At 39.2% G+C, this 27445-nt stretch overlaps 1 protein-coding gene across 6 annotated transcripts in view; it reads right to left on the reverse strand.

Moving 5' to 3' along the window:
• Positions 1 to 27445, reverse strand: part of kazna (kazrin, periplakin interacting protein a) — a 187244-nt gene that overhangs the window by 73590 nt on the left and 86209 nt on the right. The window lies entirely within an intron of this gene.

Genomic DNA, 27445 nt, shown 5'->3' on the forward strand with positions numbered 1-27445 from the left:
CTAAATACTATTTCCTCATAACAAAAATCCTCCCCAAACTCATCACAGGCAGCACAGGCTCTCCAAACCTTGTCAGATCAGAGGCTCTTTTCTGGTCCACTGTCTCACTTCACTTTAAAATACCTGACAAATACCCATCTCTGTTTCACACTTTTGCTTTTATCTGCTGACTGTGGATCATTTCGCTCACACTAAGTCCTCTCCCCCCAAAGTATCCTTACTCCTGCCTCCAGCTTTCCCCTCATTCCTGATCTCCCTCAGTGCTTTTCATTATGCTAACTTATGCTGCCTCATGTCCGATCTGCTGCCGTGACCCGGAAATCTCATCCCCTCCGCTATCATGAAGGATCTTCCAATCCCTTAATCACACATGGAGGAGTGAGGAGAGAGGGGGCTTCTGGAGTAGGTAAAACCAAGCAAACAAAGGTGTATCCTATGCACTGTGATGGATAAATATAACGCATCCACACATGACCCTTGTCTACATGCACTTAACACAGTTTATTCTAGTAGCTCTAGTAGTTTTAAAGTGTCACGCATAAGGATAAATGGGAGCAGTATGTCACAACTAACTGACATCATTCAAGAATGACATTACAGAGGGAAGATATCATTCATCGGAAGCTTTTGCTCCTGCGTCTGCATTTTTTTCCCTCTCATCTCTCTCTCGCGTCCTCGCTGGGAGGAGTTGAGACGTGAGGAACAGTGAAGAAAGAGCATAGAAACATTAGCCTAATGAAAGGCACCCTTCATCCGTCTTTCCAACCTTTTTTTTTGCACATTCCTGCCCTCATCCACTTTCTCCTTATGCTCCCTGAATGCTCCCTCTCATTTCTGCCATCATCTCAATCGAACTCTATAAACGACTCATTAAAATGTGCGATAAAATAATGAGGAAAATATACTTTGATTCAACTTGGGACGGGGCCATGCACTAGCCTTCCCTCCCCTTCTTCCATAACACAAGCACGAACAAGCGCAGGTATCAAAGGGCAATATTAAAGTGATGACAACTCACATCCAGGCGAGAGAAAGAAACTCAAGATCAGAAATACTGGCCATCTGATGAATTCCGTACTGTGTGAGTCATTTGTTCAGTGTTCATAGTTACCTGCTCCTTGTGGTGTGCACGAACGCTGAATTTGTGAACCCCGGAGAATCTTTTATGCCCCGAAACTGTTGCTACTGACAACCACATCTGTATTCAACATAGTGTTATTAACTGTCCTTAATCGCTGAACTGATTGCAGCATTTGAAGAAACTATGCACATTGTTACATAAAAAGCCACTAAACTGAGGCAAAGTTGAGCCGAATGCTGATTTAGCATTAGTTTCCACAATGCAGTTTTTAAATCCACATCACTCAAATTAAGTGGTTTAGATTATCATCATGTCTAAAATTGAAATTACATCTCATACATTTTATTTTCACCATCACAATTAAATAAACAGTTAGTTTGAATTCTATTTTCTCTTTTACAACCAGCTGTGATATTGCAGCTGGAATTATTTTCACCTTTATAATCGCATCGTAGCTGTGACAGACACAGACACAAAACTCGTGTGCAGCTTGTGTGATCAACATGAAGTGATGATGGATGAGTAATGGGTATGTATGTGATCATTTATTAATGTAAAAACTACTCACTACTTATGGTCCTGAAAGTCAGCCTGTTGTCAGATACGGAGGCTGCTGTGATCCTATTGCATGACGGGCTCACAAGGTTTTAATATGCAACAGTTTTTGATTTAATGAAGTATATTCCAAGGTCCACTTTGTAAAAGCAACCTGGTGCTGATGTCCTTAGATGCTCTGTTTTAACAGCTCGGTGAATGTTTTTTAGACTGCGATGAAAATGCTGTGTAGTCTTAGAAAAACAAGCCAGTGTGATGTGGCAGAAAGATTTGATGCCATATTAAAGACGCTGACTCCTGTGCAGTGGCTCTGAAAGTTCATGCACATTACATGGATATTAGTTATTTAGAAATTCTGTTAATGCAAATCGTAGCTTCGCTTATTGTTAATTTAAGTGAGTTAATGCTTTTCTAAAACTGTTATTTTAGTGTACTGGGTATATAGCTTATCATTATTGTACTATATGTACTATATACTCAATCCTTAAAGGTGAGACGTCACAGACAGACTAGTTAAGTTACCATCTCCACAAATTGCCTTAGTGAGGTATCAGCTCATAATCCAAAACAGAAAGAATAAAAGAAGCCAAACATTTAAAGCAAACCAACAAACAATAATAAAAAAAAACCCACATGCTGGTAACTGTATTAACTCTCACTTTTGCTAGTTGTTCAAATCACCACGCTGCACATAGCCAATTCAAAATGCCTCAATGTTAAAAGATTTTTATGAACGAAACGATGCAGAGGTGAATTTGACTCAATATTTTTCTCCCTGAAAATATGTAGTAAAAATGTGATATCATGTCAGAAAGGGAGACTCAAATAGCTGCCAAAAACTCCAGCCCATGTGTCTGCTCCTGCTTTAGCTCCAGGGCCACATTTCGCTCAAGTGACACACACACACACTGGCACAGGACCGTGTCAGTGTATAGCAGTGATTTAACCGCTGTTATACACAGCGCCATCCTTTGGCAGTGCAGCTGTGGAAGCAGTCTGGTGAGACTTCTTTATCAGGTTTTCTTCACTTGATTTGAAACAAACATGCATAGAGATGCACAAAGAGAGACAAAATCTACAAGTAAAATCTACGGCCTAACAGCTACAAACCCCCAAAAGGCGTGGCTCACAATGAAAAATGACCATGTGAAGTTTGGGTAAATGCATCTTTGCTTTGAGTGATGCATTTTGTCAATATTCACATTGCTGGATTGCACTTGTGAATTGGATTTTTTTCTTGCCAATTAAAGCTGTTGAAGGCAACACAAGAGTGTGCTCACTGATGGATTATTGTGCCTGAGCATGTGTGTGTGTGTGTGTGTGTGTGTGTGTGCACGTGCATGCACTGATGTGTCTGGCACATGTGTAGTGTGATAAATGTGCAACAGCATTGCCCGGAAGCAGTTACAAATGTTCCTAATTGCAAGACAACGTGCCAAAACTGACAAGTAATGGATGAAAACCAAGTAAGATAGAACAAGAGGTGTGTGTGTGTGTGTGTGTGTGTGTGTGTGTGTGTGTGTGTGTGTGTGTGTGTGTGTGTGTTTTCTTTATGTTTTTGCCCTATATTTTGATTCCAGTAGTATTACCTTACTGAATGTGTATTTTAAGGTGTTATTTCAAACTAGTCTGCTCACCTGAGAACTGCTGTGCAACAGAGTGATGATCTGTGTTTATACTGCATGTGGTTTCCTTTGGTGATGAGCGACTGGCTTAATGAGTGGGACACAAACAGTAAAAACACCTTAAACTACCCATGCTTCTGTTCATCTGATAGCTGAATGAAACCGAGGTGTCTGTGGCAGCTTAACAGACTAAAAAAGTATGGAACATTTCTTTCTCAGATGCCTCGCTGTGCTGTCATAAAACAGAATCAATGACATGCCACAGAGATCTCTCTGTTACCTTCTGTCCCAATGTGTGTCTGTTTATTGGTAAATAGTAAAAGAAGAAGAAGAAGAAAAGTCATTTACCTGACTTGGAATCATGCTGAATGGATAAAATCAATTAAACAATTTCACACAGCATAAATCACAGTAGACCAATTGAAATGTTTAAAATGATTAACTTAACTTTCTTCTTTTATGTATATATTTTTTAAATAAATGACAAATATTTAGTTATTGGGATTATTGTTTTAGTGCTTGGTTGTCAACAGTTTATGGTGGCAAGTCCTTGAAAAAATAATAAAAATTAAAAGTTGATCCAGTGTTGAAATAATGGTGCACGATGTAAACTGGCTGTGGTAAGAGTAAACCTTTGTGCTGGCGCCACAGTTTACTCTACTCATGTTTTTGTAAATGATGCGCAACATACACAGCATTAAGCTTATGGCCAAGTAGACACTGAAAAGTCTGTTTGTAGGAAATAATACGTTCTCTCAGACGGTCTATTAGCTCATATCTACCTTTGTTCCAACTTCTCTCTGACAATTCCTGATAAATAATCATCCTTCTTCATTCCTTTGAACCTGCTTAGACTCCTGCAGCTATAATATCATTATTATTCATATAAATAATATTTAAAAAAACAGGTTTAAGTTTGTTTCTTTCTTTATTTTATATAATGAGGTTAAAGTGATATATGCTGTAAAATTCTAGCACTAAAACGCTCTGCACTACACAGACATGGCACAGCTCAAATCCAATCCAAATCTATTTGGAACTGTTAGCTAAAAGATCTACCTTGGGTACATAGATAGAACCTGTGCCGAGATGCACATCAAATTGGTCACAGAAGGAAAGAAGCACACTCCACCCCCAGAGAGAGCAAGCAGCGCAGATACAACAAATCAAACAGGTTGCCAATGTTCCACGGAGCCCACAGAGCATGACAGCGCCCAGTGCTACACTACTTATTCAATATCTCTCTCCGCAAAACAAATTGCTAGAAAAGCAGCGCTTACCCCCACTTCAAGGCCAACCAAGTGTCGGACATAAAACTTTGGTGGGATGTTACACATTAAGCTAAATCTTTCACAACTCAGCGGCTTCAGTCATCAACTGGGGAAAATTCTGCATCATGAATACTAAATGATGATCCTGACTTGTGGCGGACATGAGATATGGATAATGGAACAAACTGCTCTGCTCAGTCTTTCGCCAGCTAGGCAATACATTTTTCATACAGCTTGTGTGTAAAAACAGTGCAGCCTACACGTTATCGCAGTCAAAGCTCTATAGCAGAATTTCGTTGGTCTTTTGAAGGCAAGCTAAACAGTACGTGCCAACAAACATGTTTTTTTTTATTAAAAAATACTTATGTGATTTGAAGAATATCTAAGCATTTGCTCATTTGTTAAGTTGGTTAAAGTAACATACTACCCAGCTGCAACATTTAAATGAAAAGGGAAAAAAGAGCAACACCGACAGATACAGGAACATGTCTCTGACCTCGCTCAAATGCCAGATTTTATGCAGTGAGATGAAATGCCCTTGAAAAAGAGTGAAATTGCCAGCAGGCCCACACGGGAGTAGAAGAGAGCGGATGACGGGGATCTGGGTACCATGTTTAGGAAATGTGGGTGGGAAAGGTTCCTCCTCCATCAACAGCTACAACTTAGGTGGTATTCAACAAGCCACTTAACCTCCCGCCGCTCCAGTAGAGGTTCAACAACTGCAGCTAGTTGAGGAAACGCTGGACAACTCCCAGGCACAAAGTAGCAGTGGGTATGTGAGTGGGGAAAGCAGGAAAGCACAAGAGTGCTTATCATATTTACCCAGGTAAAAGAAAAAGACATCAAAACAGGCATACCATGAAAAATAGAGTCACACCTGCCATATTTATAATTTATTTTTTGGATTATCTTAATTGATTCTATTATTTTTCTTAGCATTTTTATCTTATCTCGTCTCTTATCTTCTTTAAATTCATTTTACATAGATTCACTGAGTGCTGCTCGTGCGCCAAATATTCAGTTTTGCCAGAAAAGGATAAATCCTCAAATTCCATTAACTCCCCCCAAATACACAGACTCAGAAGGTCAGTGTGTCTCATAGGTCATCTCTCACTAGCCATGCTATAAATGATTATGTGTGTGGACTGACTTGATGTGAAAACCATTAAAAAGACCATTAGGAATGATTTGGCCCATGGATATGGAAACTGTCCGGTTGGATTTAAACAGTCAGTAACTCGGCTGCCTCATTGAGGGCTTCTAGCTCGCTTTAATATACACGCAAATAATGACCCGAAAGCCTCTTTAAGTTTGGCCATAACCTTGCGGCATCTCCAGATGCTTGCGTGACAGCTATTAGGTTTTATAAAGCCTTTTCATCACTCCACCAAAGCACTCAACGGCAGCACTGGGGTAGAAAACCATTCAGGTGTGTTTCAGAGATTTATCGATCTGCTAATGAGGAAAAAGTGAGTGGTGAGGTCGCTCTGTGAAAATCTCTGTGGGGGGTAGTGGGCTAGGACGAGCAACAGTCAGCACAAATCAGCATCTAAGCTTAAGCAGCGTTCTGAGCTATGGTGGATGCAGCGTGCCTACCCCTTTTGCTAAAATGTTATATTTTCTGCATCTGCTGACATATCTGTATTTTGAGCTACATGACTAAAAATAATTGCTGCTCGGAGAATAAGTAAAGACATATTTTAATTTTTTCAGTAACTAGAAATAAATGCCGGCTGTTTATATACATCATGGATATCAAGGTGTCTATTTGTCCAATATAATGCATGTGTGAGAAAGAATGGTTTCCTTCACACGGATTCTTGTCTTCCAAGGAAAAGAGAGAGGGAGAGAGAAAGTTGCTAACTTTTTCAGCTTTCAGGGAAAAGGCGAGGGTGTCTAGGTCAGTGCAGGTCGGTGGCTAACAAGCTCCTAAGAGACATATTGGTTGGGGGTTGGCGCTGAAGTGGTCACATTAGTCAATGTGCCATGAGAGAACAGAGTGGAAAACTCAGTGGCTGTAAAACTTTTCCTTTCAGCAGGACGAATGTACAACAAGACTGGGCATTAACCCTAAACTCTGGAACATCTAGTGTCCCCATATAACCCTTAAACATTGCCCTGTGCTAAGAATGACACAGTATAAATACCCAGAGGGAGAAATATATGCAAAATATACCAAACTCTATTATACATGTACCGTTTATGTAATAGCTGAAATTGGCTGTACAGCTCAGCGGTCTCATTTTTAAAAGAGTGCGTAGGATCCGTATTAAATCACAGGTGAACAGAAGAGCCAAAAATAGCACGCCTCTACCACAAAGGGAGCATTGCACGGCCCTTTCTAAATGACACTCTACCTCTCAATGTGTACATGTGGAGAAGCTTTGAAGCCAATCTCCTAACCATAAACGCTCAATACAAAGCACCTAAAGGATGTTGGTGCATAGAAATGAGGCTGCTGATCAAGGACACGTCCAATCATGCGGTCCTCTTCTACTGACAATGCAGCAGCTATCCTGCAGCATTACGCACGAGTGGCACCGTGGTATTTATATGATCCGTAACTTTCCCAAAGGATCGTGATAAACTGATAACCCTCAGATACCATTTAGAAACGAAATACTGCTGAATGCATTTATTTATTTATTTATTTATTATAATAAATTGGGTCTAGATTATTATGAGCACATATAGAAAGATAATAATTCTGGCAGAGCATCAAGACTGTAAATTCACGTGATCAATACGTGCTGGTGGTGAAACTGTTACAGTAAATGTAGATTTCACATACAGAATCTAAATCTAAGTTAACATTTATCTTGTTTTTATGCAAAAAAATACAAGATAAATGTTAAAAGAATTGCTCTGTTCTGCAGCTGAATGCCTGAATAGTTGATTATAAATATGATTATGATTTTAACATGAGGTCAAAACCATTTGCTTAATATTGGGGAAAAGCTAGATACTTTCCTGAATCTTGGCACCTTCAACATCATAGCATCATCTTGCACTTCAGCAGCTGAGCTGACCCTTAGCCTCCTAAGACCCGAACTCTTCCACGGCATGCATTTTTAATTTCTCTTTGATATTTGGGCATATTGGTGCCCGATGAATGTAAAAACAAAGAATTACCAGATTTTTTTTTTTTACCTCATTTTTGTTTTTAAGAAAAATAAGAGCCACATCTGATATTCGCTTAAAAATTTTGATAGAACAGTAGCAGTATAATGTCCTTGTAAGTGGATATCAGGCCCTTGCAGAGCAAAATTGAGTATTTTGGTCTAAATACCCCAAAATGTGATGTCCACATATGTGAATGCCAGGTCCTAGGAGGTTAATGTTGGCAGCATACAGAGCAGCCATCTCTTCTGTGCTCCCAGGTTTAGGAACGCAATGGATAGACGGTGAGCGGAATTTACTTTGAGATTTAATTTGGCTTATAACTATAGAGTCATGACTCACTGGCACAAATAATGTGAGGTGAAATGAAATGTGTGAGTTGGGCAGTTGTGATCCCTAGAATTTATGTTTACACTCTGGCTTCAATTCACTACCTCGCCATCTATGGCACTGGTTTCCTTTGTCTCAAAAATGTTCCTACGCCTCTTTCACGCTTCTTTTTGTGCATTCGACACATTTAGAAATGAGATCTCATGCCCTTTAAGTATATCAAAATTACTAGAGGACATTCTCAACCTAATCCTGCACGCTTCTTATTCACACATCCGCTAACAGTCATTCATGTCAAATTTTACAAAGCAAATGCTTTCCTCTGACAGTGACATCACCAATTTAAAAGAGTTTGTGAAGGCTAAAAGTCTAAACAACCAAAAGGGTTTACCACATGATTGCAGTACAAACACTTCTATTTGTTACTACAAAAACTGAGTACATGGAGTCGTGAACTGAAATGGGGCAGGGTGTAAATCATTTTATTTATTATTAACATTCAGTGGATTTAAGACAGGCTGATATGTCTATTTTTTTAAATATTGATGTTCAGTTTTAATTAATATGCAATAAAGTTCCTGTTAGCCAGAAACTGTAAATGTCTTTTTCAAATTTACTGAAAAATTCTGCTTTTCTTTGAACATTGACATGACTATTATTGGCTCACATTGAGATGATATGATTTACACCCTTTATTGGATGCAGTACAATCTCAAAACTGTAGGAGGAGCAAACTAAAAAAGCTACTAAAGCTACATGTCATAAAAAAAAATGCTGCTGTCGTGGTAAAAAAGATGCAAATTTGAACTCAAAATTAAAATCTTGTGACAATTTCTATTTCACAAATATAGCAGAGTGAGTAGGAGAAAATGAAGAAACCCTTTCAGGGAAGTTTGTTGTTTCTGTAAAATTATGTGGCCACAAGCTGACAGTTAATATTGGAAATTATATTGAGCAGACAGACAATCACAGGTTACAATTTAATTCTAAGTAACAATAGAGCACACGCAAACACCAAGACCATACCTCCAAGCCAGGCTCCAAGTTACTAACAATGCTCAGAAATTTACTCGTGGTGCAACATGTCTTGTTCCACAGCAGCTGGGAACATCGTAACGGTAGTGACTAATGAACGTGTACCACATGCTGGTGTATGGAACATGCTTACACTTGTGTTCGCAAACACGGTGTCACTGAAATCTAGCATTTTTAATTTGGCTTTTCATGCATCTCAATGTCTGTAACAACTATTCCACAGCACATCTGAACTGCACACACTGAAATCCAAACACAATGTAACTATATTGCTCCAGGTGCACATTTTGTGCCTTATGGCATTGGTGAGTCTCTGTATAGTCTGAGTCTCCGTATAAGCAGTATAAGATTATTAAATTGCTTCATACAGTAACATTTTAACCATTCCGTATCATCAGGGGGCTCAGAAAGAGGGCGGGGTGGTACAAATTAAAGTCATTCTGTAATATTAACCATAACACAGTTGTTTGGGTAATGATCATGTTAACTGCTACAATAATATTTTCACCCTTTTGTTGTGATGGCAGATGTAATATATTCATAATTAAAAGCAAATTAAGTGGTTTTGTTAATCCTTGAAGGATAATTATGCTCTCTATTGTCCTAATGTAATAAATGACACAAAGCTAACTTCCAGTCGTAGCCTTGATACAAATTTCACATTGTCTTATGAGTTGAGGATTAATCAATTTTTTTTTTTAATTATTAATCCTTTATTTATCCAGGTAAAAAATCTCATTGAGATTAAAAATCGCATTTCCAAGAGAGACCTGGCATCAGGTAATGAGAGGTGTCTTTTACAAATGACCACAGTTAGATTTATGCCTGCACAGGGATGAAGTGTACATCTACCCTCACATCTAAGTCAAAACTTGAAGAAGAATTTTTTTCCCCTTTCTTCTTCTAAACATAACTTCAGGCAATAACGTCCTTAACTTACACGAATTCATGTCTGGTTTCCCACTGACAAAACAATATCAAAAAATTAGCTTAATTGCTTTCAGCGGGAGACTGTTCCAGCATTTCCTGTCGTAATCCTTCGTATTCTACGTTTTTTCCGTTTCCCGTTTAGAGATAGCCAATGAGAAGCTTCCAGTAGTCGACTATGAGAGCAAGCTTGGTGATGTAAGCTGTCACAGCAATGTGTTACTAGGCAAAGAAGTGGAGGGAGTTTCTAAGTGCTGCGGTTACTGGGTGTTGACATTTCTGTCTGCCTGCCACCGACAAGATGGGCTGTTCTGAGTAAACACTGCCAACAACAGCAGAAGATTGATATGCAGGGGCTGCTGCTCTTTGAACCTTGGCACAGTCTGGCTTTTGACCCTGCCAAGTTGCTCTATTTCTCCATATGTCTCCATGCTATTCTGCAACTATTATTGTCAAGCTAGTGTCTTACCTTGTCAATTATTTGGCAGGGCACAGCTGATAACTGACATAGAAGCAGCTTCACAGAAAGAAAAAAATCTCAGCTGTCTGCAGATATTATGTGACATATTCTGCAACTTGTGACACAGAACTCAGTATACGGGGAAGACCAGAATGAGAGATCCCCACCACTGAAACAATCTGTTGAAAATCAAAGAAATGAAGAGTTGAAAGTGACCAAAACGTAATTAATTTACAACATTACACATCTTGTTCTTTGACTCAGTAAGGCCCCAATCACACAGGCCTAGAGACAGGTTCCTGACCATCTGGCAACCACCGGACATTTGGGCGAAAAATGAATATTTTCTGATGAGTTTCTGGATGTTGCTGGCAGCCTGTCTAATGCCCATTTATGTAAGCCAAGATACCAGTCAGTATTATTACCCTGGTATTCACAGGTCTGTAGGGAAAAGTGGATATTCTGCAGCTTGTTGGCAAATTATTGCTGAAGGTTGCTTTCTGTTGCTAGAATGAAACTGGTCAGAGTGCAGTGTTGCACTGAAAAGCTCCTTGCAGTTTCTTTGAAATTAACAGGTCATTGTGGTCACCTGTAGGTTGTTTGGAAGATGTTGACTTGTCCTTAAAGAGTTTGTTGTATCAAAGCAATCTGAATGGAACCAAAGCAACACAGGGGCATTTTTGATCCAGCGCCCTCTTTGCAAATGATTTCACCCAGAAATAGCCAATAAATTCCAATAAACACTCATCAAAGTACACATTTTTTTCCTCTAACAACCACCTGGAGGTTGCCAGGTAGTCACTGACCATTCTCTAGGCCTATGTGTCTGGGGCCTAAAATAAACTGTCATGACAATGTCAAAATTTGTGCAGGTTAGAGCAGGTTATCCCCCCCCCTGTGTTTTACTGTATTATCCTTGCCCCAGTAAATATCTTCCTCGCTGCTCCCGAGTTTCACCTCCAATCCGCAATGCTGTCACCATGATGCGTTGGTTATTAGTCAGCAGTGTCTGATGTTTTGATTACTTTGAAACAAAAATGAGATCTGTGGCGTTCTAAACTATACGTCCAATTAATTTACAGTTATAATTCACTCAAGTTCGACAATCTGCACATCTCAGGGATTATTAAAATAAAAAGGAGCCACTTGAGAGGTACGGGAAACATTTGCAAATCACATATTTTTATTTAGGATGTTATATCATCTTATGTCACCTTGTCTTTCTGAGTTACTGAGTGTAGTTTAATGAGTGAAATGGTTATTCATATCCATTAAAATGTAATCTAAGACACAATGAAATCTAAAAAGGTGCATACGTCTAACTACAATGACTCAACTGGAAAACTTTGCACATTTTATTGTGGCTGGAATATGTCTGTATTAAAGATGTTTGCAGGACGTAGGGAGAACGGGAAGCATGGAAAAACAAACAGGGGAAAAAACACAAAATAAAACCAACACAACCAATAACTGCCCGAGGAGACAGAAATATGGCATCGCGGAGCTGAGTGAGCAAATCTGATCTGTGTCCTATATTTGAAATAGCGTAGTGGGGCAGTCAATCCGGCGGTCCGGTCACAGGTCACCAATGGTAGTGTCTCGGCTAAATAAAGTAGGCCCTCTTAGCTAAAAACAGTTTCTTGTAACGGATACTCAAGCAGCTCGGGTCAGTGTCATTAATACACACTATGTGGTGCAGTGTGTCTGTTTTAATAACACATTTTCACAAAGAAACAAGGCATCCCACTCCCTACAGCCTCAAATTTCTGAGCAGGACATGTGTGGTCAAGGTTACACACAGAGCACATCACCCTCTGGGTAAACCCAGGCTCTGTGGTGTGCATTTAGTAACACAAGCCTGTTCTCTACATGCAGTACACCTGTGTCCTAGTTGGTAGCCCCAAATGTGTCGAGCAAATAAGTTCGCAGTATGGAATGCAGAGGCAGTTTGCCTCAAGAGCCACAGGAGACCCCACCCCTCATCTCCCAACAGGCCATCTTTCCTCCCATTTTTTATTTATTTGCTCATTTATAATCTCTGAGCGAAAGACTGTTAACCTGTTCCAAAGGTGAATTCTTAATGTAATCTTACTTAAAGTTTGAAATTTTAAAAGCCATCTGTCTTTGAGTGCATCTTTCTTGTTGCATGTTAAGTACTGCAGTGTTTAGGCACGCCAGGATGGCAAAGGGAACCAGAAGTAATAAAACAGCTGTGTGTGTCTTTGTAAACAAGCTTAGGGCCCGACCCGGCATCATTAATCCCTCTGCTGTAGGTTTGCGGGCCCTGAGGCAAGCCTGCCCCACAAACACACTCTTTTCAGGTTTGTCGTAGTCTCCGATACGGTGCCACTTTGCCTTTCTTACCTCTCAGATCTATCACTCTTTTACTCTGTCTCTGGATGTCTCTCTGGGCTCTCCTTCACTTCAAGGATACTCATCCACCAAGTCAGCATATTGTGGCAGACAAAGGTTTCTTGTGTGAGTGTTTGTTTTCTGCCAGTTTACCTCAACAGCGGAGAAGCTGTCATTCTCTGTCCCTTCAACCTCCCCCTGCATGTTCATCTGTTTCTGTTGGCACGAGGTACCAGTACAGGCCACCCGCCTCCCAAGCAGTCAGTCTAAGGGAAAACTGATACCCTTTCACTTTACAGTTGTGAATTAATGAAGAGCTTTGATAGCAATTCGATAGGTGATTCAGAGCAGACGTAAACCATTTTTGCCTCTTTTTTATTTTTTTTAACCGCTTCTCACCTTCATACAAAAAACGAATACCCCAAGCTTTTCATTAAAGATATCATGTTACTTTCATGCTGTACATAAACGTTTCTCATGGGAATAAATTTACACAGTTCAACATTTACATTCCACAAAGTAGTATTTTAGAGGGCATTAACTTTAACTTTTTTTCAGCACCTTGGTTATATTAATTATTACACAAAAGCAAGGAGGTAGTTCAGCCAAAATAATAATAAAAAGAAATACATACAATGATTAACTACAAATAAAACAGTTCAAAACATGCTGATTACAGCTCATTTGGGACATATAAGGTTATCCAGGTAAATCTAAAATATTCTACTTCAATTCAAAACAGCACATTTAAATAAAATAGTTCCCTCCGTGCTTGTGCTTACGACACATAAATCCTTTTTTGACATTATATCCTCTCATGTAGGACAGGCAGTGTCTAAAGGTAATGTTTATCTACTGATCAGAGGATTATTTAGCTCTGGTCTGTCAAACACCAACAAAAACAACACAAATTTAGCTCTTCCAGCTGTCCACACCTCAGATAATACACTTCTACTGTCATATTTGAAAAGCAGAAACATCTGAGACATTTCAGAATAGTAAAAGTGTTCTTTTTTTGTGTGGGTCTGTTTTTGAAAATCCGTAAAACAAATGACAAAAGAGACTCAGAAATGCAATATGCATCACGCATACTGTACCAGTGGAAATGTCAATGTGCTGAGGTTGTACTGAGCCTATAAATAGCTTCCGTTTGCAATAAGCATCTCTTTTCTCCTTCTCTTTTTTTTAATTCATTTCACCAACTAACTTGTGTCCCATTTCATGTTCTAAATCTAAACATCAATAGACTCTTCTCATCAGGCTGGTGGATGTTCTTGTCAGACAGGTGATCATATGATTTAGAGAATGATGGCTTCTCTTCTCACCTCTTTCTCCAAAAGCTATAAACTGCAACTGGCTCAAATCAAATAAAGGAAGCCTAATGAAAAACCTCAGCAGACTATTTCCACAGCTGCACCGCCGAAGGATGACAGTGTGCATAACGACGCTTAAATCGGTGATCTGCACTGTCACAATCCTGCGCCACTTGATGATCCTTCTATCAACTATTTCAATAACACAAACACCAGATCAATCATCAGATGCGATCTAAGCGCCCTGACGCTGAATTAAGTGTAGCATGTGGTGAGATTTACAGACAAAATCGACTTCGAGGCTCCTGAGCTTTGTTATCTCGGTGTTTGACAGATCACTTCTTTTGTGAATGCTTAAAATGAAAACCTGGCTGAGTCTGTCAAAACGCAATCTGATGCGTTGTGTATAGACTCTAATTTTGTTCATGCCAGCTGACAACTTCTAAGAAGAGCAGGGAGAAGCAGATAGGTGGGTAGATGATTTGCTGAATAAAGCTCTGTTTCTCAGCTCAATATCCTGTATGTAGACTTTAAAGGGATAGCATGAGAGGGAATAAGGGTCTAATTCTTTAAGCCTCAAGTTCCAAAATCACAATCGAGATATCTCTTGTTGTCTCAGGCAGTAAAATCTCAAAGTTAACAAAGAATTTGTTTAATAAAAATTGCATACACAACTAATAAATGTCGACCAAAGGGCTCAATCCTGAGCATTAAGACCTCTGATTACCGCTTTTACCAAATAAAACTTTAAAAACCGTAATATTACACTTTTGATTATTGAAAGCCTTCGTTCTTTTCATGCTTCTACTTTGCTTGTAATTGGGAGATTTGGTATTTGGTAGAGTTCTTTGAAGACATTCAGAGTACTGATGAGGGTAAAAGGACACTTTGCTCTGGAATAAGGACAAAAGGCTGAACATTTGTCACGTACACACAAACAAGATTAATATTCTAAAGCCATACAAGCTCAGTGAGGCTGTATTTGGCACAGTAGTGCTGTGATTTAATGCTAATGTCAGCATGCTATCATGCTTAGTAATAGGCTGATTTTTAGCCTGTGAAATATTTACTATATTCACCATCTTCATCTATAATTTTAACATGTGTAAGTGACTTTAACAGTGTTTTATTTTATTAAGTAAGTTAAGTTTTAGTAAGTAAGTAAAGTATACACATCAGGGGATTACAAACAATCAGCGACAACATTAAAATACTGCCCGGGTCCCCATTGTGCTGCCAAAACAGCTTTCAATTTTTGGGCCAGAACCTGTGGAATCCATCACCAGGATGTTATAAATGGTTACTTGGGGTTCTGTCCTGTGGGTTGCAAACAGGACCTGTGTGGATTGGGCTAGATTGGCTTGGGATCTGGGGAGTTTGGAGGCCATGTTAATGCATTTGGCTCGATGTCGAATTTCTTGAGCTATTCTCTGCAGTTTTCTCATGGTGTGGTTGTGTTCACCGTCTCACGAACAGAGCCCACTACTGTTAGGGAGAGCCTCGTGCCATAGGGCAGGGGGGTGGCAGATGCCAAAGTAAAAGACACAAGAACCCAAGGGCTTCCCACACAATGATCAATATTATTAACTTCCCTTGTAAGTGGTTTAATATTGATGACTGACAGTGTACACATCTAAAAGCTGTCAAGATATTTCACTCAGATAACAAAAGTGGAAAACTCATAAACTCAGAAAAGCAAATACGCCCAGTCTGTAGGAAAACATAAACTGAGACCATCTATACAGCGCATGTTAAATATGTTTCACTGGATATAAACATCAAGTACTCCAACATCATCTGTACCAAAGTTGGCAGAGATATTTCAGGACAAAAGAGTCTGACAAACGCCATTGTACTATAAACCCACGGCACCAGTGAGAAGCATCTATTTAACATAGTACAAACCAAATTCTTAAAAAAGCTGGGATGAAGTGTAAAATGATAATTAAAACAGGACGGAATGATTTTCAAATCTCTCAAACACGTATCTTACTGACAATAATACACAAAAAACATATCAGATGTTTAAGAAAAATATGGGCAAAGAATATAATGGATCTCATTTAGGTTAACTGGCAATATGTCAGTTGCATGACTGGGTTTAAAAAAGTGAAAGTGAAAAACTGCTCAGACAAACTGACAAAATTTGAAATTGTTTTGGGAAAAAATGGACACCATATCCTCTGGACTAGAGAGAAGAGAGGGAGCGGACAGTTCTTAAATGAAAAGGGGGAGGCTGCGCAGCTTTGAGACAGGCTGCTGCTATCAAATTCAGAGTAAGCATACTCTCTCAATCTAAACGAACACGTTAATATCCAAAGAACAGAAGACAAATATGTGCCTTTTCTTTTTTTAAACCATAACAGAGTAATTCACTCGACATTCAAAGTACTAGATTTAAGGCTGAATTGATTTTGCCGTCAAGCATCAGCAGGTAACCAGGATATCTGGAGTCAGTGAGTTTAATGCCCACCTTTGTTGTGACAGCCTGCCATTTTAGTCAATCACTTATCAGAGCGTGACTAAAGGCTAAGGCTCTGAGGTAAAGTCAAGATGGCTTAGCCAAGCGAGTGTGCCATTTTCAGGATAAGAGGCAAAGAGGAGTAGAGGTTAAAGCTCCATGTGTGACCTGGAACAATCCTGTCGTCTCCTGAGCTCCTGCCACAAATTGCAAAGTTGGGAATAAGGTCCACTTTCGGCAGTGCAGACAGAGCCACTTGGGAACAAATTGGGAGACAGAGAGAGCGTTGATAAGAAAAGGCATGACTCCAAATTGTGAGATTTTGTTGCCATGCTACAGATGAGAATATAACATGAGCTTGTTACATATACTAATGAGAATGTTGCAACGCATACAAGAGGATAAGGAAATGTAGTTCACTTATGCTGCCTACACATAAGACAAAATACATTCTTACATTTGTCTAAAAACAAGCTGAAGTGTGTAAGACACAATTACACAAACAGGAATTTTAATTAAGGGAATTCAGAAAACACGACAGCAAACGCAGAAAGAAATGCCTTGAGTTGACATTTGGAGAGGAGGAAGAAGAGAATAAAAAGCACATTTCTATTGGACAGAAATCCCTCAGGGATAGAGGTGGGGGTTGGAGAAGCAAAAGGCAGAAAAAAGTCACTCAAAAGCCTCCTTTTCTTTAAAAAGGAAGTGAAAGTGAATCTTTTCCTATCACGTACTATATGACAGGTAAGATAAAAGCTGAAGACAGTGACTTAGTACTTCTTTTAATACCTTCAGGTATTACGTTTGACCTGGCAGAGGAGAAGTGAAAGGTGAATATGCTTAACATTTTTTAAAAACAGAAAGGTATCACGGGTAAAGAAACAAATGTCAAAAGACAGGATTAGGCGGACATTATTTTAAAAATGACTTTTCCAAAGCAGGAATTTTCCTTCATCGACTTCTTGACTTTCAGAGCCTGAGGATTATACATTATTGCCCTTCTGTGAATGGAAACTGTTTTGGGGGTTTTGTCATGAAACTGTATGTTCCACAGCAAATTTACTTTAAATTTTCTGGTTATTCCAGGAACATTAAAAATTTTTTTACCGAAACCCAAACCTTTCTCTAACTACATATTCGATTTGTTGTATATCAGTGATCTGTTCTTCCCTGGCAATCAAAGAGCAATTTTCAACATTACCTTAGGAACCAAGTACGTTCAGCAAATTGCGATTGGCAACATCAACAAAGACTGCCATCGTGGATTAGATCTTCAATACTGACAGAAAGCAAAGAAGCATAAATAAAATAAAGTTACGTTGAAGCACACCATTGTTTTTCTTGTGACATTACCAATAAGTTTGATGTGTCACATGGCCCTCTTCCTATTGAAAAAACAAAAGTTGTATCCAAGATGGCCGACTTCTAAATGGCCACCATGGTCACCACCCATCTTGAGGAGTTTGCCCCCTCACATATACTAATGTGCCACAAACAGGACTTTAATATCACCAACCATTCCCATGTTATTACGGTGTATCCATATAAGTGGCCCACCCTGTAGATGCTTTTAATCATTTGCAGTATGCAGGTTTGCTTGTTAAGATTAATATGAAAAATGCAATAACAGTTACTTAGATGACCTCTGTTTGCTTCAGTTTGCTTGCTTAACTCTTTACCCATTATAGCAACATTTGATAACCTCCTCTGTACCTTTAATTATGAGTTTTGAAACCGCGATATATATGAATAAAGATTTGATTTGGCAAGGTTGAGGGTTTTTCCAACATTAGCCCGAGTAAGCTTTATAGGCCAAGATAATGTTAAATAATTTTATTCTGAATGGAGGCAGAAACTACTCAGTTTTGAAAAGAGAAACAAGCATTATCCCAGGTACACTTCCAAGGTGTAAAGAGTTAAAGGATGATAGTGGTTAACCAGCATTGTAAAGGTGGTCCAATTGCAGTCTGACACTAACTGCATATCTAAAGGGGTGCTCTTATAATCCAATACTTTTTCATTCACTTCTGCTCCTTTAGCAGCACATTACTGATCAATACCATCAAGAGCAAGCCGAGCCACAAGAGATTCATAGGCCCAGTTCGCCTGAAGAGTCTAAACAGTTGGAATTACATGTGACAACTTTAGCAGTCTGGAGAGCTCAGTGCATGTACAGCTTAGCAAACTGGACCTGTTACAAGTTTAGCTGCTTGGCTCATCCTGCAACAAATATTAATGAGTGTTACGCCTACAGAGGAGCAACAACAGGGTGTCAGTATCCAGCACGGTGTCTGAAGCTATGCATCTGTATTTATACAGTACTATACCCATTAATGACACTATAAAAAGCTGAACGTGTTTACTCTGTGAAATAAAAAACTGGTAATACTTTGTATATAAAAAAAATTACATTATTAACTTTCTTCTTATCCTTCCACACATGGATGTGAACAGACCCTTCTTTCAGATATGCTGGGATTTCTGATCGCACTGCTGCTGTTCTCTTGCTTACTCTATTATTAGAGTTTTAACATGGGTGGGGCTCAGAGAGCTCCCACACACACACACACACACACACACACACACACACACACACACACACACGATAAAGGATTAGGACATTTGAATTTTTTTTTCCACAATCCAATTTCAATGTCTGAATAATCTTAAGGCTCAAGAGTTCATTGCTCTTTGAGAGTGGGTATATGCGTTATTATGCTATTATAATATCATTACATCAGTAGCAAAAAATGTTTTTAAAATGACACACATTTGTACTAAAACATTAATTAATCTTTTTTTGCCCCTGGGACAGTATATTGTCAAAAACATGTTATCGTGATAAACCTGCTATTGTGAGCCATCAGTTCATTTTTTTTACTCTATAATGCATCTGTCCTATGCAAAGTAAGAATTTTTTATGTCTTCTCATGATGTGTTTGTCTGAGCAAAACAAGCTTAGTAACAACTCGTGCAATTTTATACATATATAAAATCATACACATATATGTATAAATGTCAAGTATATGGTGATAAATGGATGAAGAGATAAGGCAGCACTAATCAAAACAGGTCAAACTGCAAAACTTTACATCATGGATCATCATCAAATGGTGAATGACAGCAAATGCTATTAGTGGTCATGTCACATTTAGATGCATGGCTTTCCTCTCTCGTGCACCTTACAGCTGTTAATTTGAGCAGTCATCTATTTCAATAAGGCAGCCAGAATCCCCTGTGGTGGGGGAGATAATGTTTGCAGACAAGACCCAGCTGCAGGCCAAATCAGAGTCATTGATTTGGCCCTCAGCTCTACGGGACAGTCGGGGTCCCAGAGGAAACAACACAAGGGCAATTGGAAGACTCAGCTGGTCTTTTGGCCTCCCGCATTAATAATCATTCCAATTAGAAAGGAAAGGTCCACATGCTCCTCTGGTCACATAATGTCCCTTTCTTTTTCACTCTTTAAATTGCAACTTGTTTTCTATTTAATAATTTCCAGCAGCAAAGCCTCAGAAGCTTAAATGGTCAAAATTTGTAATGTTCTGTGTTAATTAAAGGGAGCATGCCCTTCCAAGTTTGAATTTTAATCTGTGATTCATTACAAAGTGAAACTGTTTTGCTGACCTGCACTCTTTCAGAACTTTTACCTTATTACTTCCTTGTAATGAGATAAATTCATGAGTCTAGTTGACTCAGCGTCTAACAGATCATTTACTTTCCATCACATTTTCATATACAGTGAGAAAAATAAGATCAAACTGATGCTCATCATACAGCAAAAAGCAGTATTTTAAATTTATTTAGAAAAAGCATTGAACATTTTTATATAATCTTTGCTCTGATCCTTCTTCTATGTAGATATAGGCAAGAAAAAGTGAAGTAACCGTAAATATCTGAAATTTTTTAATAGGACTTCCATGACTTTTTCTGTTTTCCATCTTTCTCTGTGATCATCTATTTAATTCTAATCATCTTTTCCTGCTCAAGATGTACTCCTTCAGCACCTCCGGTTTACTTTTGGGATTGCATCACCTTCTTCCTTCTTACCACTTTCACAAGAGACATAAACTCATTGAACTTTTAGTCTCTCAAATATCTACTAAGTTAAACCAATGTCAAAATTTGGAAAACAACTTCTACCTGTTGGCGGATCTTCAAGAATGTGGAATGTGGATGTTTATGCCTGCACCTGCAGAAGTCAAGCTTCCCCTCTGACTTCAGATGCATTTTTTTTTTGAGTAGGACTGGTCTTGAGTTGGGAGGTCTCGTCATTATCAGGTCTTTTTCATACCTCTTTTATGGTTCTTTTCTCACACTATACCACATGAAAAAGCATTTAGTTGGTTTTCATGCTTCAGAAAACCAGGGGGAAAAGCTTGTCTGATAATGTGCACCACTACATAATAGTGTGTTTATTATGTGTCTTACAGCATGCTCAGTTAGTGCATTTAATATTGGTGCAGATCCATTTGCTCTTCGCTGTCTAGTCATGTCTCAGCTCTATACAACAGTGTAATCTACATTGATATGCACACTATTGGAGTTTCTACAATTAGCCATCAAGTTAATCTCTGAATTTGTTTTGCATATATTTACCCTGAGCATCAATATTTTGAGACAATCCCAATTTTAAAGCTGTATTACTGTAGTGCAGAAATGATTACTTGAACAATCAGTTTGTCACGGTGAAATAAGTGTCAACAAGAATCCCTTTGTCACTTTTCTTGTCTTTGGAAATCAAATATTTAAATCTTTAGACTGCTGCGATAAAAAGATCTTTTAAGATTCTTTTAAAACTGTGGTGGGCATTTTACACCAATTTTATGGCATTTTGTAAATGAAGTCGATGTTTAAACAAAAAAAGAATATTTGAAGGTTCAAAACAAATTCAGAACCACTTCAGTTTTTCCACAGTTTATTGTGCAGTAGATTTTTATTTGTCCACAATTCATGAGACAAAGAGAAAGATAAAAGTTCAGTAAAAGTTCCCTAAAAATAAATAACTGATTTTTTTTATTTCCAAGTAATTGGACCATTTAAAACAGCACTCTATAGAAAGCCCTTTGGCACCAATTACAGCCTCCGATTTTTCGAGTACTTCTTTAACAGCTTTACAGTTCTGGGTTTAGCCACTTTCTGCTATTCACATTTGCATTTGTTAACTGATATCTTCATGTCTGACTTAGGACTTTGACTGAGCCTTTCAAGGACCTTCTGGGACTTCTCCTGAGTCCACTCTGACATCATCTGGACTGTATGTTTTGCCTCTTTGTCATGCTAAAAGGTGAACATTTGCCTGTCTCAGATTACATGCACTCTGGAGCGTGTGTTTTTAAAGGGCCTCCTGTTATTGGTTGCATTGATTCTACCTTCCCTGACTGGTCTAGTCTTCCCTATAGCTGAGTGCACCCCCACAGCAGGCTACAACCACAATGTTTCACCACAAGGTTGGTATTAGCCAAATAATAAGTAGTGGTTGGTGTCTGCCAGACATTTGATTCTAGTGACTTTTGGGTATCCACTCACACCTCCCAAATATAAGAAGTTCTTGCTTTGTTAAACTTCTTTTCCAAACAGCTATAGGAAGAAACCTTGTAGTTCAAAAGTTGCCAAAATTGCCAATTACCATGCCAAAATTGACTGTTTGAGAAATAGATTGCGATCAAACGAAGGAAACTAAGGAAAGCATAGAGCAGAGATTTACAGAGTTTGTGTAGTGTAGTTTCCATAGTATTCAATAGAGAAATCTCTCTCTCACACAGATGCACACAGAGCAGTGCTCACAAAGCCCAGCATATTCTCAAACACTCACCGTCCTGTCTACATCTTGTCACAGATCATACTATAGCCTTGATATGTTTAACTTTTTGATAATAAAGCTTGTTATTTCTGCAATGTTGTGTATGTGTTCCCTGGTGTATCATAAACTGCTTTTTGAAATATTTTCAAATGTATTCTATCAAAATCAAAGACTATCAGGACAACACAAGTCCCCTTGTGCGGGACAGTAGATATACACACACAATATTAATAACCATTGATTAAATTTGCAAAGCACTTCCCTCAAGTGCAATTTCTAGCTATTGTTTACAAAAAAAACCACCTGTTTTCTAAAAGGGAAACTTGAAGCCAGAAATATGAATGTGCACCTTTGATGTAAGATGTTTGTTTTTGTTAGTGGGGAATAAAAAAGCCCCAACTTCACTTCAGGCCAAGTTCACGCATTTTGTTTTGTCCTTCGAATAATCATTCCAGACTAAGAGAGATAAAATGCCTACAGCTGATCGTCTATCAGCTGTAACGCCTGATAAATACAGTGAATATGACAAACATGATACTGATGGTGCTTCAGAGGCAACGTAAAATAAATCTTAGACTAAATGTAAAGCTAGAAATCTAGGAAACGTCCTTTTTCATGCAACATTTCAGTTTGTTTTATATCTAAAATTAAATTTGGTCTTATGGCACTACTTCTCCAGCTAACACTTACAGAAAAACTCCACACAATCAAAACAACCACCAAGTCCAAAATGAATCAATGTCGTGGAAAACACTATCAAATTAAACAAACTGTTTACACTCCACTTTGGAGACAAGCTGTAAAAAAAAGGCCTATTCAGGAATATTTGGCTTCATTACCATCTTGCCACCTCGTATCCTGCATGTGGCAGCGATTCATGTGAAGCATCTTTTGACAGCTTGTGCATAAAATCCAAGAACTTGGCTTTTTGCTAAGTGTTATGAAAAAGCAGCCGCTTTTCAGCACTGAACATATTTTAGTGGAAGCTACCACGGGGAGCCAAAAAAGAACGAGGACTAACAGCACCATTGGTACATCCCAAGTGAATGGCATCACTAATGCTTGGCTGGCGCATTAGTAGTCGGGTATTGATGAATGTGAATGGGGAGAGTAAGGGGACAGGGAGGTGGGGGTGCTGCTGTCCTAATGTGATTCAAACAACCTTTTTATAAAAAGGGCTTGTCCCTATGCCAAGGGAAGCGGGTGGCATAAAGTAGTTGGTGATTACCTTAAACAAATGACTGTCTCATTAGACCCCCAGAGTGTCGTGTGCGTAGATGCAAACAGATACGCATACACACACACACACACACACACACACACACACTCCCCTGTCCTATGAGTTTGCTCTTCCTTACACAAAAACAAACACACATATATGTTTTTGTAAAACAATTTTTATAGAGCTCCATGGTTGATCTTAGCCTTACGATCAAAACTAGATGCAAAACCCAAACGTAAACCAAACCCTGACCCAAAAAATCCAGTGTTTAAACTTGTGGAGTTGGACCCCACGAGTGTGCTCTTGGATCCTGGACCCCCACAAATACAGTGAAACAAGTACACACACACACAATCAGACATTTACACTGACATAAGCATTAGGTTGGCTTTGTACACAGAAAGGGCAGTGCACAAAGGCAATACACAGGAGGGTACAAGCCTCCAATAGACTAATTAACATCTCCCAATTACACCAGCCAACATTCTATGGTGCTCCAGTTAGCTTTGGATGATACCACACAACACAACAGAATGTGTCACCATGAACGTTTATGTCCAAACAACATCTGAGCTGCTCCCCAAAAGCCAAGCTAATGACTGCAATTAGTGTCAATAGACTCCAAGCTCGGGCCTCAGCTGGCCTAAAGATGAACAGACACTGCACGCTGCTGCCGCGCAGCTCAGTGTATGAACATTCGGAAGAAAAGATTTTACTTAAGAGAAAGAGAATAGATTGATATCTCATTTCCTTAATTACTTTGATCTGTCTCAAATCGTCTAACCCATGTTGCTTCAGATAAATTAGGCCCGGCATAATCACAGCTAAGCACTCAGAGGTGTACCACAAGGCAAAAACAGTGCAAAGTCAAGCAAGAGTACGATTAGCTATTATTTACTAATGATTTTATTTAAAATGTCAGCAATTGTAAGACGTTAAAACTAAGAGTCCCTGTATCATCTAATGTTTATATAGATAAAATTAAATGTATGATTTAACCCAACATATGGAAACAAAATGAAACCAGGAAAAGTACTGATTTGCTTTGTTGTCCTGGTGTGGGTAGACCAATTTGGTGCTTTGATCATGTAAATGCGATGGCTATTTCTGTACTCTGAGTGCAGTGTATTAGCCATTAAATTGTAGGTGACTTCAAGCTTTTAAACATAAGCCTCTGGGAGGCTGCATTAACTGCTGGGAGGATACCCAAAAAAATCATTGTGAACATCACTGATCTTACTCAGGAAGAAATGAGGTGATTGAAGAGGGTAGTCTTTGCTCACTGGGATATTGGTCTCAGCACGAGCACTAAAGCATCTGCCACCTGACCATTAGTTAAATAATGCATGGAGATTGTGCGACGCCCATCACACCGGGTCTCATGCTCGTTACTGCTGCTGAGTGAGGTCAAAACTCAAGCCAGCAAATGCACCAGAGCTCGAGAGGCGCGGTAATGCATGCGGCAAACTGCATACACACAAACACACATGCAAAGTGTGGCTTTCCAAAAGCTTACTGCAAAAAAGCTTGCAGACATCTGGGGGATTAACAAAGGTTCTTGAGATTATATGCAAAAGGCTGAGTGTGGGCTGATTAAACACACTACCAAGAATGCGACCAAAGTTTAGGGCATGAGCAGTTCAGCTGTCAATCTCCATCATGTAGATAAGAAAAAAACAGCAAAACAAGTCAGATAGTGTGAAACTTGGAATTTGCTGTGCATGTGTGGTTTCTTGAGTGTCAAACACTGAACAGCAGGAAAGATGCGCACTCTGTCCAAATATCTGCTGTCCCAAAAGTCACACTGACCCAAGGCTTCAGGAGCATTTCCCATCAGAAGCCTGTTACACCGCAAAGGCCATTTTACTCCCAGAATAGCAAGTATTGGGAAATGTAATCTTTGAAGCCTCAGCTGAGCTAGCCCGACGAAGCCGTTTTCTGGCAGAGCAACAGAAGGAAGGCTCAGGCACTGGAGCTAAATTTCAAACGACTCACATTATAGGGCAAAAGGGAAAGAAAAACTTTTACCTTGTTGGTTTGAAGCTTGGCAGTGCTGTAAAAAAGCTTAATTTTTCTTCTTTTTTTGGACTGAACAGCTTTAGAACAAATTTAAATCATGCTGATTGTAAAACCGAACCTTTGAGAAGCTGACAAAAGAGAATTCACATAACCACAGAGCACTCTACCACAGGATACTATCAAAGTGCCCAAAATCCCCCTGCCACCTTCTTACTGCCCCTTGCTTTCATCAGCTCTCTCCTGTTGTGGATAATTAACAATTTGGTAAGGCCTAATCATGTAGACATGGGAGCTGATTTGATTTAACCTCAATTTAAAAAGGGAGAACCCCTGAGACATCAGCAGGAGGTTGGTACACCAGACATGAATGGCAAAGAGATGGACGGAGAACCAGTGGGAATTTGATAACCGGCATCAGCTGCTCTCCTGGCAAGGTGACAGCAGGAGGTACCAGGACTGCTGCTGCCACAGGAAGAGGAAGTTCTGTTGTTTGGTCAAAATGATAGAGACAAAATAAAAGAACATACACGTATGCAAACTTCTGTTAAACTATATGTTGCAGTAATTATATGCTATATAATCCAGTGAGATTACTAAAGGAAGACAGCATTTAGTCATTTCAATGAGTGAGACACGTTTCTGAGAAAGGTTGGAGATACTGTGTTATATATGTACAGTACTAGGTTACAATGATGGTTTTTCTGTTAATCATATCCAAATAATAAAGACATAGATTTTAGTTTGGGATCCAGTAAACACAAGCAGAATGCAAAACCATCTATCTCACTGGACAAATATTTTACCGACCCAACAGACCACCCAAACCAGCTACGTGGTATTCTGTCCCAGCATCAGAGTATAAAACCACCAGCATGCAAGGAAACATCCATCAGCTTGTTCAAAAGCAGATCCCAAGTGCCTTGCCTAATAGACTGTGCAGCTGTGCTGTGTCTTGATGCAGCAGGAGGAGGATCTAACAAGCACCTTTTCTCAAACCCAAACTACTGTTTTTAGACATCAAATCTTTTCGGACAAAAAAAAGGGAACAATTGCTGAGAACCAGACGAAACAAAAGCCCTTTGTATGTCAAAATCTAAACAAAGAAGCGTGATTGTGATGTTTCAAGACGATCTAGTCGATATTTGTTTCGAGCATCATTGCTGAGCAGGTATTCTTTTGACAGTTTTTTTTGTGTTTTGTTTTTTTTCTCCTGTCCCTACAGTTTTGCACAGCATGTTCAGCGACAACAAGTCCATCCCAGAAATGTCAGTGTGCCAAAGTGAGGCTGCGGGATCACAGTTCATTTTTCGCCTGGTAATTCCAAAAGTCTGCAGCTTGACACTGAAGCGCGAGGATATTAAGTTGGGCAACGAAATGCGTTCAGTAGATGACAACCTTAAAAAACTGCGAGATGAATCATGATTTTAAGTGTCTCAATTCAGTTTGCAACTTAAACTGCACTAAGCCCCACCTACTTTTGACTTTTCTACACAGATACATGACAGACAGGTTAATGTGTTTTGCACTACAGTAGAGCTGAATAAAGTGCAACTCATAGCCAGTCATCCCTACCTATCAGGGCTTCCTTTAAAAGCACTGTGGTGCATTCACTCCAAACCTGAAATTCAAGAACAAACCTGGCATCAAAAAGTAGCAGAATTTGGTTAAGACTGTTTTAACAGTTACTGTCATTTTCATTTGTATGCAATGGAGAAAAGGATTAAGGTGGCAGGTTACTGTTTTTCAACCCAGAGACGGCAGTTTCATCGGTTTATAACTGATCGACATCAAGCCATCTGCCCTCGTAACGTACTGTGCAACAAAGGGTACGTGTCTCGGCATAATATCCTTGTTCGTGTGTCATTAAAAAC

Source organism: Astatotilapia calliptera, chromosome 20 (genome assembly GCF_964374335.1).
Source record: "Astatotilapia calliptera chromosome 20, fAstCal68.1, whole genome shotgun sequence".
NCBI classification, from domain to species: Eukaryota; Metazoa; Chordata; class Actinopteri; order Cichliformes; family Cichlidae; genus Astatotilapia; species Astatotilapia calliptera.